At 42.0% G+C, this 17371-nt stretch overlaps 1 protein-coding gene across 1 annotated transcript in view; it reads left to right on the forward strand.

The window, feature by feature from the left end:
- Window positions 1-2648: 2648 nt before the first annotated feature.
- KLHL3 (kelch like family member 3) overlaps window positions 2649-17371 on the forward strand; it is a 112178-nt gene continuing 97455 nt past the window's right edge. The window contains exon 1 of the mRNA XM_054037467.1: window positions 2649-2670. The gene's annotated coding sequence lies outside the window, so the exon portion shown is untranslated. The remainder of the gene's footprint in view (window positions 2671-17371) is intronic.

A 17371-nucleotide genomic window follows, 5' to 3' on the forward strand; every position in this document is an offset into this window, starting at 1 on the left:
TAGAAGCTTGTGAAAGATCTGTCACAAGTGGAGATAAATCACTCTAATCCCAATAAAAAGAAGGGTCTAGTGCAGGCCGGTTGGAATGAGGGATGGCATTATGACTGTACTGTGTGGCTTTGTATGGCCTTGCTGATCCAAAAGTGAGTGCTGAAGTCTGCGCTAAGGGGATAATACTAAGCTCTGGCCTGGAACTGTATGATTGTATGAGGGAGTGGAGAAGGAGAAGCTAATGCAACCTAATGGCTGAAATAGCCTCCATGGTCCTTTACGTGCACCCCCGCAACCAGTGAGGAAAGATAGCCACATGACAGCATTGTCATCCCAAGAAGTCACCTCTGTGGGTGCATACACGAGGGCAGCTCTCTCAGGACTCCCAAAGTGCCCTCCATTTTCAGTGATTTCAGTGAGAACTGAAGGTGTTTGGCAGCTTCCAGGATTGGGCCCCATGTGACTGGGTGATGTGGCTAGTTGGAGAAGCAAGCAGTTGGAGAACAGGAGCTAAATTAAGCATATTCCCCTGGGATCCACTATAAATAGCGGTTGCTCTAAGTAGCAGTAATTGCCCCACTGGAGTTTTCTCACGCACAGGGAAAAGCAAAGCTGGAAAAGCAAAGCTAGCCAGTGGTCATACTGCAATCATGGATATGACTACACAGCAGCAAGGAGTGAGCTTCCTAGTCTGGGGAGACAGGCTCACGCTAGTGCACTAAAATCAGCAGCATGGACGTTGAGGCTCGGACTCTCAAGCCCACCTGGCCCCTTAGGCTTGAGAGCCCAAGCCACAACATCCACACTGCTATCTTAGTGCATTAGCTTGATCCTGTCTTCCAAAGAGTCTTGCTGCCAGTGTTAGGGTGTGTGCAGGTCACAGACCCAGGGTCTGGCTGTATGGATGGATTGTTGTCCATGAGATGATCCTCTGGATCTCTGGCCTCTGCTCCTTGCACTGACCACTCCCACTGCCTGACCCCAGGTCTGGGCCCTGCCTCCTTGCAAATAGGGTGCAGTGGGAGCCTATCTATTTAGGCTCCATGCACCACTACAAACAAGTCCTGCTCTGCTGTCTCTTTTACTCTAGCAGGGGAGGCTATGTGGGCCCACCAGGAGATGAGGCTGAGCCAGCTTTGTGGTGTTTTATGCATTATTTACTATGTTTACTTACTTATCCACTATTTCACAATAGAATGTAAGGATCTCTAATTAAATGCCAATGATTATGTATCAACAAGTGCCCAATGTCCTCCTGCTGTGTTCAGTGTGGATTCTGGGACTCCCTTGGCCCTTTCTACCTTCAAGGAATGTCCTTTTAATGACCTTGTAATGTGGGCATTTGCAGTTCATTAACTCTTTGTACACTGACTGTATTTTGTCATTGTTCCAGGAAAAAAGCGTCATTCCTGACAACTGGAAATTGTTACTGGGTTGCTTGGTAATGTGGGTTAATAAAAGTGTATTTTAGCATATATATCATAATAAAAGGTAATTTAAACATTTCCTCAGCAGTAAGGTAATTACACCCCTCTTCTTTCGACAGCTGGAAAAATACATAATCTCTAGCAAATGATGCCTTGGAAAAACAACCTACACTGCCATGCTGTGCAGCATGTATTAATTCTATTGAACAACATTTTTAAACTAACCAGCAATGTTAACATAATATTTTGCATCCTTGAATTGAGACTTAGGTTGGATGTAGAATTCTTTTTTTCTTTCTTTAAATATTTACTAAGAGAACTAATCTCGGTAATACTGAGACACATACTTCTCATGCTACAATACCCATTTTAAAAAAGATTCATCACCATAACCAGACACAGAAGGTTCAGTAGCATCCCAAATGATAAGCCATTTACCCTGTTCCTTCATTGTTGCCAGAAACATTCTTGAAGCATCCAGAAACAAATGAAAGTTAAAAGTCTAGTATGAACATAAAATAAGAATAACAAAAATAAACACATAAACACCCCTGTTTGAGTTTGCTGTGAGTTATGCCAAAGTTGGATATTTCCCTCCAAAGTGATTAGGAAAAGTTGCAGTAAAAAAATCTATGATTTAAACTTGAATGCATTACAAATGTAAAAGCTTCAAAAAGTTGCCCTGTCATCCTTAAATTTAAGAAATGGGGAATAAAATAATACTTTGAAATACATATTTCAAAGATCTTTCCCCTTCAGATGGTTTGGTATTTTTGCCGTTCAGCAGGTTTACGAATGTATTGACTTCTTACCTGTTGGAAAATTCAAGTAATATTTCCACTCTTCTGTCTTTAACGGATTTTCTTTTCCTTTTCAGGTGAAGTATAACGTCAGCAAACACATCTTCTTTGTGCCTGAAGAAATCAGAAGTGCATCTGTCTGCTGCTAAAGCCAGATCTAAACTTTTCTTTCTTCCCTTCCTGAGCAAACTGCAGCTTCATTCAGATTTCCAATGGGGAATTGAAGCCACCTCACCCTGGAAAGGCTGCTGAGAACAAAAACAAGCTCTGGAATCTAAGAAGAAGGAAACACCAATGAGGAGAAAGCAGGGAGGAGAGAGGACCAGTAGCCATGGGGATGATATTTTCTTTCCCCGTTTTTTCAAGAATTATCTTGAAATTTCATTTTCAATTATCTTATCTGTTCTATAGTACAAATGTTTTCTTAAGAATCTCAGTTGGATTTCACATGGGTAAATATTTGCAGATGGCTTATTGCTTTTTCCCCAAGGGGGAATGAAAATACAGCTATACAGTAGACTGCTTAGAAGGAGAATACATGTTCTGTTGAAGTGATGTTATTTGCCCTAGTACAATTAGGACTGTGATTTTTCCATTATAAATACCCTCTATTTTAGGTATTTTGTACCTGTGCTGTAAAAATTTCCTCAAGATCAAACCATAGCCCATTATCCAAGCTTGGGAAGAAATAGGATTCATGGTCATTACTGTTATTTTACAATTTAAAAACATATACAGTTATTTCTTCAATAAGGCTTTTATTAAATATTTATTAATTATTTAGATGTGGAGGTGACAAGGAAGGAACTTTTCGGCTCAGGGAGTGGTGCAGGGACATTGAGTTTTTCATCTTTCAGTGAATTTCTTCCTCATATCTCTCTACTCCCCAATGCCCCCATCTCCGATGCTGTGTCATCTTGGGGTTTTCAGTTCTGGGGAGGTGGTGACAAGAGGGAAAATTAGTCCAGAACTAGTGGGTGTTTGTGTGGGGAAAGCTGCAGGCAGAGCAGATGAAGGTTTCCTGTTAAGCTGGAGAAAGGGAAAATAGTGGGCAAAACTTTTGGGAGAAAAGGAGGGAGGTCGATATTTTAAAAACCCCACAGAATGTGATGATTGAAAAGCAGCAGGATTCTCAGAATGAGGGAGTGAAATGATGAGGCTGTTTGAGTTTTTGTTTTAGTTTGAGTTTTTAGCACAGATTTTGTTTTGTTATATTGTGAGGATAAATTTTCCTGAAGGATTGCTAGCATTTACGGTTTTGATCGGGTCAGAAATACTCTGAAACTAGCTTTCTTAATGTATTTTGGAATTTCTACATCTGGTCCCAGTTAAACCCAAGAAATGGAATAGCACACAGAAATGGAACATTAACTATAGATCATAAAAATTCTTAAGTAGATATATAACACCAGCAACAACAAAGAAAATAAGTTAGTAAACTTTCAATAGGTATTTCAATTCCATTCAATTTAAGTTTTGGACAAAGGTTTGGGATAGTTCTTATCCAAATGGGTACTCCAGTCTTACTGTATCTCTTGATTCACATAACCTCCTGTAGAAAGAGTGAAATATATGGGGGCTGATTCTAATCTCACACTGGTTTTAAATTGGTGTAATTCTATCAATCTAATTGGATTTAATCTTGATGTTAACTGGTATAAATAAGATTAATTTAAGTCCCAGAATTTCAAAGATGTAGTTGCTCGTGATCTGTTTGCGCAACTCCCTAGGCATGGTGTAAGTGGAGTATATGGCCAGGAATAGAGGGATAAAGGTCTATTGTTTTCAGCCAAATTGTGTAGTATCTGTGTTTGCAAAATAGGTTAATGAATAGCTGAATTATATTTACTTTATATGAATTTTCATGCTACTTTTAATTGCTAAATAAAAATTATGGGAAACAGCCTTTTGCAGCAAGTAGAGACAGATTGATAACTTCATGGAAGGAAAGACTACATCTATATTAGTAAACAAATTTAATCTCTGTAATCTGATAACAAATAATTAACATCATATTGCAGGTTAGCCATGCTAAACAGTACTGATTTTAGATGTTGGATGTAGGAACTCTACCTCTGGGGGACCCCAGCAGCTCAAGGGGTGGTCTTATATCTCAGGAAACAGTAGGAATTCGGTGAGGTGTGTGTGTGGGGGGGTTAATAAGAGGTCCCTGTCCCAAGTGTAAAGAAAAAATCCCAGTCATCACTATTTGATTCTTAATCACATCTCCACAGAAGATTTCTGACATTAGGTCCAATCTCGGAAGCCCCATGTGCAGGACTCTGAATAAAGTCAAGAGGAGCTCTGCTAACTAGACTGTAAGATCTTTGGGGTGGGGGCTATCTATTTGTTCTGTGATTGTATGGCACCTAACACAATGGGCTTCTGGTCAATGACAGCTTGATGCTTGCTTGGATCCAAAATATCTATTTATCCGCGGATATGATTTGTATCCTTCTCCCTACCCCTTCTCTGGAGTATCCCTCTCTTCACCGATGACTCCCTAGAATTGCCAGCACCCTCCTTTGCTTCTTTTGCCCCAGTTCTCCCACTTCCCAACATCTTCTCTGCATGTCCTTCCCCAATATTGCTCCCGTGTTCCAACTTCCCCTGAAGTTACCCTTTCCCCAGGTCTGCTCTCTAAAGATCACGTCATATAATGTACCAGCTTGGAAGTTGAAGTAACAATGCTTCAGGGAGTGATGTTATATTGGCAACCAATGAGGTCTATTAGGTGTTGCTGTGACATGATTTATAGAAGCATTTCTTTGTTCATTTGCAGTCCAGGATCCCCAGTCACTACCACATCCCAGAGGGTAGGTAACAATACTTCCACTTTTTTGGAGGGCCTTTGATTCTGCCAAACTATCTAAAAGTAAAACCATTCATCAGAGATTCAAGGAGAATTTTCTTGTCATATAAATACTGACTCTCTTTCACTATTTGGAGGAGTTTGAGGAATTCTGGGGTTTGCAGCTGTGCATAAATTTAAAATTCAGATGGGACCCTAAAAACCAAAGACCTGATTCTAGCAAGGTTCAAAGCACCTTCCACTCCCAGTGGAACCACTGGGGCCCAGTGTCCTCTCTGCAGACACTAAAGATCCCATGGCTTTTTTCATGAGAGTAAGGGGGTTTGCCCTAGGGCAGAAGTGGGCAAACTATGGCCCATGGGTCATATCCGGCTAGGGTGACCAGATGACCCGATTTTATAGGGACTGTCCCGATTTTTGGGTCTTTTTCTTATATAGGCTCCTATTACCCCCCACTCGCTGTCCCGATTTTTCACATTTGCTGTCTGGTCACCTTACATCCGGCCCACTGAACTCCCAGCCGGGGAAGGCTAATCCCTGGCCCCTCCCTTGCTGTCCCCCCTCCACCGCAGTCTCAGCTCGCTGTGCCGCCAGCGCTCTGGGCGGCATGGCTGGCTCCAGCCGGGCCGCACGGCTGTGAGTTCCTGCCGCTCTGAGCAGCATGGTAAGGGGCGGGGGGCAGGGAGCGGGAGGGGGGGGGTTTGGATAAGGCGCAGGGGTTCCGGAGGGCAGTCAGGTGACAGTAAGCAGGGGGCGGGTTGGATGGGGGGATGGTCAGGGGACGGGGAGCAGGGGCGGTTGGATAGGTGTGGGATTCGGGGGGGGGCTGTCAGGGGACGGGGGTGTGGATAGGGGTCGGGACAGGGAGTGGGGGGATTGGATAGGAGGTGGGGTTCCAGGAGGGAGCGGTCAGGGGACAAGGAGCGGGGGGATTGGATGGGTCGGGGGTTCTGATGGGGGCAGTCAGGGGGCGGATAGGGGGCAGGGGCCAGGCTGTTTGGGGAGGCACAGCCTTCCCTACCTGGCCCACCATACAGTTTCGCAATGTGGCCCTCGGCCAAAAAGTTTGCCCACCCTTGCCCTAGGGTATTGCTTAAAATTGCTTCTCCCCACGTAGCTGTGCAGTGTCCCCCCACCTCAGTGAAAGCTGCAATTCAGTAATGTATGTATATAGTTTCTGATTCTTCATGATGAAGGGAGTTATTTTGAATTTACACCAGTGTAACTGAGATTTTGCCAGTGTCTTGTGAATGTCTATGAAAGAGCCAGAATATTTCTTACTAATGAAAACTATCATTTATAACACTTCAAGAAGACATGGGAAAATAAGCCAAAGTAGATGGAACTCTCTATGTTGGCCTTGCCTCTCTAGGGTGAAGCAGATTGGTCCTGCTGTTTTTAAATAAAGATAAATGTCAGTCATATAAAGGCAAGACAAAAATATGCCCTTCAGAGCATCTGCAGAACAATGCATAGATGTGGCCTAGGACTAGCTGGAAAAAAAGTGACGACATCATACAAAACAGTAAGAAGCTTTTAATGTAAATGGAAAATACATAAAGAGAGATTTGCAGCTGAGAAAATCAGAGTGCAACTAGCACTGACACTGGGTCCAGACCTGAAGTTCTTCCTCAGGCAAAATTCAAAATTGTGGATAACCTGGGTGGGCCAAAAGGCCCCCTAGCATAATTTAGAGCAAATTATGCCAACAGCAGTGGTCCCATAGGGACTGTACACATTGAGAGTCTGGTAGAATGCCATGCTATCTTCCCAATGTCTCATCCACCCTTGGTATCTGCCCTCCCTCTCCAATCACACCACTACGATGCCAGCCCTTCATTACTCAAGGATTCTCTTAAATTGTGGTAAGAGTAATAAGAACATAAGAAAGGCCATACTGGATCTGACCAATGGTCGACTTAGCCCAGTATCCAGTCTTGCAAAAGTGACCAGTGACAGATGGTTCAGAGGGAATGAACAGAACAGGGCAATTATTGAGTGATCCATCGCCTGTCATCCACTCCAGCTTCTGGCAGTCAGAGGTTTAGGGACCCCCAGAGCATGGGGTTGCATCCCTGACCATCTTGGCTAATAGCCATTGATGGACCTATCCTCCGTGAATAAATCTAATTCTTTTTTGAACCCAGTTATAATTTAGGCCTTCACATTATCCCCTGGCAACAAGTTCCACAGATTGACTGTGCATTGTGTGAAGAAGTACTTCCTTATGTGAATTTTAAACCTGCTGCCTATCAACTTAATTGGGTGACCCCTGGTTCTTGTGTTATGTGAAAGGTAAATAATACTTCCCTATTCACTTTCTCAATACCATTCATGATTTTAATGATCTCTATCATATCCCCCATTAGTTGTCTCTTTTCTAAGCTGAAAACAGTCCCAATCTTTTTAATCTTTCCTCATATGGAAGCTGTTCCATAACCCTAATTGTTTTTGTTGCCCTTTTCCAATTCTAATATATCTTTTTTGAAATGAGGCGACCAGAATTGTATGCAGTATTCCAGGTGTGGGCATACGATGGATTTATATAGTGGCATTATGATATTTTCTGTCTTACTATCTACTCCTTTGCTGTTGGTTCCTAACATTCTGTTAGATTTTCTGGCTGCCGCTGCACATTGAGCAGATGTTTTCAGAGGACTATCCACAATGACTCCAAGATCTCTTTCTTGAGTGGTAACAACTAATGTATACCCCATCCGTTTGTATTTATAGTTGGGACTATGTTTTCCAATCCTCAGAAGACCCTCGTGGGAAGCTTTCAGGGTGCTTTGTGCTGCTAAGGTGGTAGCAGGTTCTGCTAAGGCAGCACAAAGCAACTTGATCTGGGGCTGAGGATCTAGCCATAATTTTCTAGTCCTTATAGTTTTGAAGAAAACCTTCCAAATGTCACCGACATAAGGCTATCTTCCTGAGGTTGCAGAAACAACAGCTTTGAGAAAGGTCTGAGTTGGTTCTATCCAACTATAGTAATGTTAGCTTTGAAGCCTAATGATGGCATTTAAATGTCAACACTGATAATTATTTCAATGCTGATAATTTTAGCAGAAACATCCCATTACAGTAATATGCTTAGCTAGTGTGGTTGCACACCATAAATTAAAGATGGGAAAAGAGTGATGTCATCTAAATCCATCCCCTGGAGCTTCTGAGGTATATAGTCTCCATGCTTCGTCCACTCTAGTTTCTAATGTCTCAAAAGACAATGCTTCCACCTCTGCCCTTGGGGGACTATTCTATGGCCTAATAGAACCCTTCACTCTTGTTAAGCTTCCCCACCACTTATTATTAGCCTTAATTTTTCTTCTTTTTATTCCATCCCATTACTCCCAGTTATAACACAGGACTCATCGTGAACCATTAGAAGACAGCGGGTGAAGGGAAGGAAACAGAGGGGAGCCAAGGGGAAGGAAAGCAGAGAAAGAACTTCTCTGGGAGGAGACGAGGAAGGGGATAGCAACACCAAGGGGAAAGGGGAATAGAGAAGAGTCACCAATGGAGGAGAGGAGGCAAGTGGGACATGAGCAGAGTTCCATGACATCTTCCCACACTACAGACAAACGCTCTTCTATTTTCAGCATGTTCCCCTTATAATCCGCTTAGGAACCTTTGAGGGGATCAATATGCTCAGTTGTCTGAACAGTTTGATGCCCCCCCCCATTTTTTGTGTGTGGAGAAGAGGTCCTTATAGGTCATTCTAGTGTCACGTTTGGGGATGGAGAGTAAATTGTTGTGTATTAATAAAAAAAGTGTGGATGCTTTATGATACATTCATATTTGCATCCAGTAACAGCTCTGTTTATTTTAGTGTGTCCCATATTCTCAGCTTGGGTATGAAAAAGGTTATTCGGTTTCCCCTTGAAGACTTGCTTTTTCATCCATTTTGCTGACAAATAACAGCCTCCCAACCGACACTAATTCACACTTGTGTTTGCAGTCTCAACAAAGAGGCCAAGGATTTGGTGGCCATGGAGATTAAATACCCAAAGGCAGCATAGGGAGAAAAGAAAATATTTTTCTAGAAAGCTGGGACTGTCCCAAGGACAGTTGGCACAAATCTCCTAGGAGATTCCTCCAGCTCAGGGTTGGAGTATATAGCAAGAGGCCAGACTGGGGAAATTTGCATTGCAGATGCCCATGTTGTACCTGTAAATCACTTTCTCTGGATACTGGACTTTCCCTCTGCCTGGAGGGTATTAATTGGTTTGGAGTGGGGTTTCTGACTGTGTGAGGGTGTGCAGAGGTTTCCCCCGAGTATCAGCATCAGTGCCACTTGTTATGGGGATGAATGGTTATGAAAACCAATGCCCCAGTAAAAGAAAAAAGGTTCTCCCGATCCCAAAGGACCAAGCCCCAGACCCAGGTCAATATACAAATCAGAACTTACCCACAAATCACGCTGTTGCCAATCCTTTAGAATCTAAAATCTAAAGGTTTATTCATAGAAGGAAAAAGATAGAGATGAGAGCTAAAATTGGTTAAATGGAATCAATTACATACAGGAATGGCAAAGAGTTACTTGTGCCTCTGACTTGACTAGACTAGCAGTGCCTGGCTGAGTGAGTGTGCCTTCCTCTGAAAATCATGGTTAGGTGGCCAGCCCCCAGGCTCTTCTTCTAGAAGTGTGCAGTCCTGAGGGTTCTGGGGGGGGACTTGAATACAACTAACAAGCTGTTTTCAAAATCCCCTGAGCATCTAAAGAGACACTGAGCTCTGTTTGGCATATGCTGCAGCCTGCAGGCCATGTGAACCAGTGCAAGTTTGTAAAATTCTGGCATCAGCCTGTGTTTCAGCTTGTGCAAAATGGGTTACGGTGACCAGATAGCAAATGTGAAAAATCGGGACAGGATGTGGGGGGGTAATAGGTGACTATATAAGCAAAAGCACCAAATATTGGGACTGTCCCTATAAAATTGGAACATCTAGTCACCCTAAAATGGGTATATAATATTGAATGTATGTAAAGTGCACCGAGCTCTTCAGTGGAGTGTGTGTATATATGTAGGAAGTACAATAAATTATTATTATAGGCATCAAAGGGCAAAATGTTAGTATGGGACTGATGGAACCCTCTGCACACCGAAATCCCGTGGGTTCCAGTGGATGTTCTGTCAGTTGAAACTGACTTAGTCTACACACAGGGCTTTGCCCCAGGTTAACTAAACTGATTTAAAATTGATTTAGTTAAACTTGTGCAAATCCTTGTATGAACGCTCTTCTACCAGTTTAAAATGGATTATAATAGCAGTTATAATCAGTTTACCTAGGCAAACTATGTTACTATGAACCAGGCTTGAATGAAATCAAGAGTGATTAAACACAGGAGTGCTGAGAGCCATTGAACCAAACTGTAAACCCTATATATGATGGAAACCACTTCAAGCCAGGGGGTATGGCAGCATGGCACCCCCAGCACCCTTAGTTCCAGCATTATGGTTACAAAGGAGTTTGCACTAGTTTATCTAAATCTGTTTAAATCACACCTTTAATTAAACCACTGTAACTTTGTGTGTGGATGGATCGGGCCTATGTATGAGTAGTTTTGGTAGGCTTTTACTTTGCAGTCTCTAAACAATTGAAAGCCCTTTTGAATTTGTAAGAGCTCTTTGTGAATTATACATGTCCTTCCATCATTTCTGACACGCTCTTCCAATATTTCAGTATTCTTCTCTTATTTATCCCCAGAAACTCTTGTCTTGTTTCATTGTCCTGAGCCCACTAAACTGACCATAGCATGGCTGAAGTCTGTCATTTTTATGACAAGAAATACTATGATCATTTCCGTACTGATATGCTTTTGGTACAAGATGATGTGAAAGAAATGTTATTTTATGATGTCTAACACTGGAAAAGGAGGGCACACAATATTCCATTTTTATTAGTCTTTATGAATGCCATAAAGCTGGTCTCTTACACTTCTATGCCCCCGTGTGGTCTTTACATGGTACTTTTTTTTTTTTTAATCGAATCATCAGGGGAGTTTTTGAGCCAGAGAAGTAACACATTTGAGTGCATCTAGGAATTCAAACTCTAACACGCTACATAAAAATATTTAAATTAAAACACTGAAATATGACAATCAGGTGCCCGAGTCTCCCATCAATTTGTGTGAAATCACATTTTCCTAGATTGTATAAAAGGCCCAGGGAATGTCTATATTAAAAAATCAAACTATTTCCAAAATTGATTTTTAGCAATCCTAAGCCCCAGCTGGCATCAAAACAAATTAAAGCTGTGTTTACACTGAGGAAATTTATAGGAAATTGTTGAACTTTTGTTAGAACCCCTGGCAGCTTTTTTGTAGACAAGGTTCAATGGTGAGACCTACTTTTCCCAACTTTTTAGTTAAAGCATCTGAAAAGGAAATCTAATCAAAACAGCGTGGAAATAGTTGTTTCTGTTGGTAGGTTGTCTGCATGATCTTTTAATCTGGTTCAAATGATCTGATTGGGGATGGAGGTTATCAAAAATCCTATCTCAGATCTAGGAGCAAATATGATGCTTGTTTGTCCAGGATCATTTGCATCATGCATGCCTGTGTTTCAGCCTGTTGAGTCCACTTTGTAACTGGGCCTTAGGGCATGTGCGCTTCCCAGTATGCCTGTTACAGCTCTTGAGCCCTTTAAAACTGGGATCTATAGCCTCAGGGAACACGATTAGGAGCAAGGAATGATGTGACCTGCAGGGAGTCGGTTATAAGGCAACAGACAGAAGACCCACAGGGTCAGGGGAGCCCTTGTGTGCTCTCTCTACATTTGCCAGGAAAGGTTTCTTAGCAAGTGTTTATATTATTTTTAGAGTCTCTCCCCCACCCCGTCTTCTGTTAATAAACCAGCCAAGAGAAAAGGGATGTGAAAATGCATTTGGGCTTTATTTGAACTGCTCTGGCGGTGAATTTGACCACTGGCTTATATGCCTCTTTTGAGAGCCTCTATCTCCTCCTGCCTGAACTGTGCCTTCTTTCCTTTAAGTTTCTCCTCATCCCTTCCTTTCCCTTCCCATCCCACTGTCTCTCTATGAAAACTAACATTCTGGCTTCCAACTAATCCCTGGAGACCATAATTATCCTCTTGTATCAAGATACCAGGCCCTTTAAGAGCCAGAGACCTGGGCCCAACCAGCCAGCCAGCCAGCCCTGTTCACTAATCAAATGCAAATGAGAAGGAGGACAGGTGTTCCCTATAAAGAGCTGAGCTGCAGGAAGAGATAAGAAGACAAGAAAGTGGGGAACTCAAAGAGAGGCCTTGGGAAGGGACAGTCCCATTGAAGTGGTCTCTGGGCAAGGAAGAATGCAGGGGAAAGTGTTTATTTTCCATGTGTGGGCTTTTAGACAATAAATGGAGCCTGGAGGCAAGAATTAAGGACTGATAACTCCCCAGGTTGATGAGAAAGGTTGCTATTTTATAATCATCTTAATTTTTCTTCATCTTCTGCTGTAAATTGTTAAGGGCCTTTGAAACCCTCAAGGGCTATTTTAATTATGAAGCAGAGGCAGGTGTGGTTTGGGTGGTGTATTCTTAGCTTCTTTCTCCCAGGTTGACTGGTAAATTGGGGTTCAGCTGGGCAATATGTATATATAATTTAGGAATCTTTAATCTATAAGAGCCTGGCCATCACATAATAGCATTAACTGTGCAATAATTGTAAAGCTTAATATAAAATGCAATAGATAGACTACAGTAACACAGTGTCAGGTAAGTGAAAGGAGGACTAGCTGTATCCTTGTTTACAGGATTGTATTACTGCTGCCTGTTACCCTCTGTGCCTCTAGTGAACATTCTTCCACTGATGACCTGTGACTTGCTTTACTATCAGGCTGCCAGGAAAATAGAACTCTTCAGAGTTATGATAGCTAATAAGCTCCAAAACAACTAGTCAAGCCACATATCGTATGCTGGATATAAGACATGCAGACTGGAAATACAGCATAAATTTTTAATGGTGAGAGTAATTAGCCATTGTAACAATTTACCAAGAGTCACGAATTCCCCATCACTGACCATTTTTAAATCGAGATTGGCTGTTTTCTAAAAGATCTGCTCTAGCCTCTAGGGGTTATTTGGGGAAAGTTCTATGGCCTGTGTTATACAGGAGGTCAGACTATATGACAATGGTTCCTTCTGGCCTTGGGCTCTATGGATCAGAAGGGAAATTTGACACTGATACATCAACTGGAAGACTTTTTTTGTGTCCTAAGGTTATAAAAACAGTTGCCTGGCAGTAAGTTGCTGTAATGCTGTCACCTAGAAAATGGCAGAGGCTGTCCAGCATGAATTGACTTAGTTGCTTACAACCCATGTCCATTGGCAAAGGAGGTATCTAGCAGCCGATAACGACAAGCCTGCCCACCATCAGCTAATTACTATTAATCGGGCTATTTGGCAAAAAAAAGCCTCCATGCTAGCACCCTGCCTGAGTAGCTTAAATAATTTAATAACACTATAACTCATTCATTTTAACAAATATATCTTTTAATAATTTCCCCTAATTGTGTTGACTTTTTACCTGGCAGCTGGGAAGAGGAAAAAGCATTTATTTAAAAATGAAAAAGTGACTCCCCCCCCCCCAAGCCACAGAAACTGGCAGTGGGATTCAGGAACAGGTTTAATACTTGACACAATTAGTTTAGGAAACTGACTAGGTAAGGTTTCCAACAGTCCATTTATGTTTTGAGAAAGATGAACTTGAACAAATATACTTTGTCATATTTTCCACTGATGGTTGTTAAAGACAGACAGTTATGTTGTCATTCTATTAATTTTAATGTACTCTTTCTTTTAGGAGTGTGGTGTTTACATAAATGTATCATAGAACAAGAAAATCAGTAACAAGATGTTGACATGAGATGCCTGTGTTGAAAGCATCTGATGTATCATTCAGCAGTAAAGTAGTTAAATGTTGCTGTTTGAATTTAAATGGTGAACTCCTGGCCCCTATGAAATCAATGGCAAAATTCTATTGACTTCAATGGGGCAAGGATTTCATTCATAATGTTTTACAAGTAAGCTTTCAGGTTAGCACTACCTGAAAAGTAATAGGAGAAATTCATACTTCTCTTCATGCTAGGGTTTCAGTCAGCATTCCTGGCTACATCCTCAGTTGGAGCTAGCTTCCCCGTCTGATTCCCATTGAAGTGAATGGGGCTTCCACTGAAGTTAACGTTGTGGTTTTGACTGAAATATTTCCTTGATTCTAACACCAGTCCAGCTCCACTGATGTTAATAGTGGAGCAATTACTGTAGACAAGGATTCTGGAGTTTACTACTATTTTAATTAGTGTGTTCTCAGTGACTTCTTAAGAAGTTCTTATGTAGAATATGAACTCTTCTTATTGTGTCATTTTCATTTTTTCATAGAACTACTTTGGAATACAAAATCACTGCCCAGAGCATTTAGTGAGCTGTAATGGAGCTTCACAATGACAATTAAGATTTCTTTCTAAACACTAACGTTTCTTTAGATCATTGAAAGGTGCCAAATAAAGACAGCCACAGCTGATCTAACAAAGGCTGAAACAGCAGTCATGGGGGTAGCACTGGGGGAGGGGGAGCAAGACTTTTGAAAGTAATTAATTAATGAATTTAGGTGCCTTATTTGGGTTTTTTCAATGCCAAACTCGAGACACTTGAAATGGATCTAAATTTCACAAGTGCCAACTGCCCTCCCTCTGAGCAGCAGGTAGGGTTGCCAACCTTCCAGGATTGGTCTGGAGTCTCCTAGTGATTACTGAAAGCAATCCGAAAGATTTTAATAGGCTATTTTAAGAAAATGACATTATGTCATGGGAGGGAGGGGGAGAATCTCCTGAATAGCTTCAGTCAGATTGGCAACCCTAGCAGCAGGATGCTTGAAGGTGTTTTAACTTGATTGGCCAAAACACTAGTAACTCCTGAAAATGTAGCTACCCCATCTATATTTGTCAGGGCAGGTCTACATGACAGCGTGTTGAACATGCCAGCAACTGTTGTTGCCTTGCCTAAACCATCATTCCCACCACTGCAGCCCCATTAGGGTATAAATATTGGCTATAAATGAATGCATATAAGACTGAGGGTTAAAAAAAGGAAAGTAATTATTTATATGATCTAACTCCAAAGATAGGGAAAGTGTCTTGCAAAACCCAAGACAGTAAAATTATTTGTTTAAAATGCCTGTATTTTATTTCCCCCCACAGATTATGGCAATGTCTACATTAGAAAGCTTTATCGGTAGCACTTATGGCGGCATACAGTGGCAGAGACTGCAGTGTCACTACAGAATGAGCACACTTGGCTGTCTTTGCAGCCTCGGATAATCGCTGTGAGAGGGTGCATTGGTAAAAGATGCTGTGTACTGTGCGTAGGCATCCCTGTGTCCGCTGTGACACTGGTGCATTACCTTGTGGGATATTTTTGCAACACATTGTGGGATACCAGCAGTCCTGTCAGGGCATTAGGGTAGCTTGGGGTGAAATTTCCACAATTCCCATTGTTCCATCCCATAATCTTTCTGCACCATTTTTGTCCAAATTAACATCTTTATTTCTGCCAGTATTCTGCAGCTGAACTTGCACTGTTTCTTCTCCTCACAAGCCAAGGATATTCAGGACTACTTTCCTGAACTAGGCAGTAGCATTAGGTGTAGTTGTAGCTTTGCACTGAGCCACACCCAGGGGCATGCAAAGAGAGGCATTTTAAAATGGAGGGTAGGCTTTTGGTCACTGTGATCCCCTTAGCAACAGAGTTCAGAATGGTGATCACAATGGTTGTTGTGCCTATTGTGGGACTGTTTTTAGTGATGCAGGTAATGCAGCATCCACATAGGCACTGTGTCTGTACCAATGGAACAGTGCCAGTAGAGGGTTTGTCATTTGGGGATGTAGTTTAACTTTATTCACAGAAAGTCAGTGTTGGCAGGACTCAAAATTGAGTGTGGAGCTACATGAGGATGTACCAAACTAAGGCAAGTTATGCTGGTAAAACGTTGTAGCGTAGACTAGGCCTACATCCACAAAAAGAAAACTTCAATTATTATTGCCTTCTAAAGGGAAAATGTTCTCTTCTATGCCAAATTACAGATAAATTACTAAGGGAGATGTTCTTTGCTCAGGGATTGTTTAGCTGCTGAGAAATTGCTGGGCAAAGTGCAGCAGGATAAGAATTTGGAGGATGAAGAGACTACTTGAACTATGGACTTATTTTTGATGTTATGTTCTTTTTTTTATCTCACTTTAACAATCAGACAATTTAAGATCTGACATTGTTTGTGTATACACATGCTGTTTACCTAAGTTTAGCAATGCTGTCAGGAAGCTGAGGAAGGAGGCGATTCTATAAAGTGGTGTCGCCCCATTAAATCTTATTCCCATTTATTTTAGCTCTATTAATTATTATGGATCCTTTAAGGTAGGAGCAGCTAATCTTTGCTTGTATTGCATCATGCAGAGCTGTCAGGGTACCAGGACTGTGGGCTGTAACTCAGCTATATAACGGCAGCACCTCTGCTCACGCAGGCGGGTTCACATTTAAAACTCAAGTTGACCTAGGTATGGAACTCAGGATGTGAAAAACCAACATTCCAGAGTGCTGTAGTTGTGCTGGCTTAAGCCCTCAGCGTAGACACAGCTAGGCTGATGGAAGAATGCTTCCCTCACCCAGCTACCATTGCTCAGGGAGGTGGAGTTTCTACACAAATGGAAAAACCTCTTCTGTCGCTGTAGTCAGCCATAGCTATATTGCTGCCGTGCCTGTAGTGTACATGTATCTGTAGCATTTGATCAGCTCCTCCCTCCTCCTGCTAGCCTTTGGAGTCCTTACCAACACGAAGCCAGTCTCTTCTTAGCCTTTCTCAGTGGTCATTCCAGGCATTTGTTTCTAATGAAGCTGAGAGGGATGATGCAATTGCCTGGACTGGGCTATAGGATCTGTGCACTATAAACTGGTGACAAAGTGGGAGGGAGAATCTTATGCAGGCAGAAGTAAAAGAGGGGAAACAAAGAGTGGGGGCTGGGAAGAGAGTGGAAGCACAAGGGGATGTCTGAGGTAACACAGGGGTGCAGCGTGGAGAACAAATGGGAACTATGCAATTGAGCATTAGGGAGTACTAGTGGGTAAGAGATTGAAGAGAGTGGGAAGCAGGCAAAATAATCAAGGAAGAGTTTAAATGAAGATGGGAATCTGGAAGCCTTGGGTCTCAGGCACATGAGCATTCTGGTGAAATTTTATTTATTTTCTCTGTCACCTTCAAAGAAGGATAATAGCATAACAATCTAAAATTCACAAGCAGCTCTTAGGCCATCCTGCTCCATAACACCCAGCTTATTTGAAAACTTGTCCCATGGATAA

This window comes from Malaclemys terrapin, chromosome 8 (genome assembly GCF_027887155.1).
Source record: "Malaclemys terrapin pileata isolate rMalTer1 chromosome 8, rMalTer1.hap1, whole genome shotgun sequence".
Lineage (NCBI taxonomy): Eukaryota > Metazoa > Chordata > Testudines > Emydidae > Malaclemys > Malaclemys terrapin.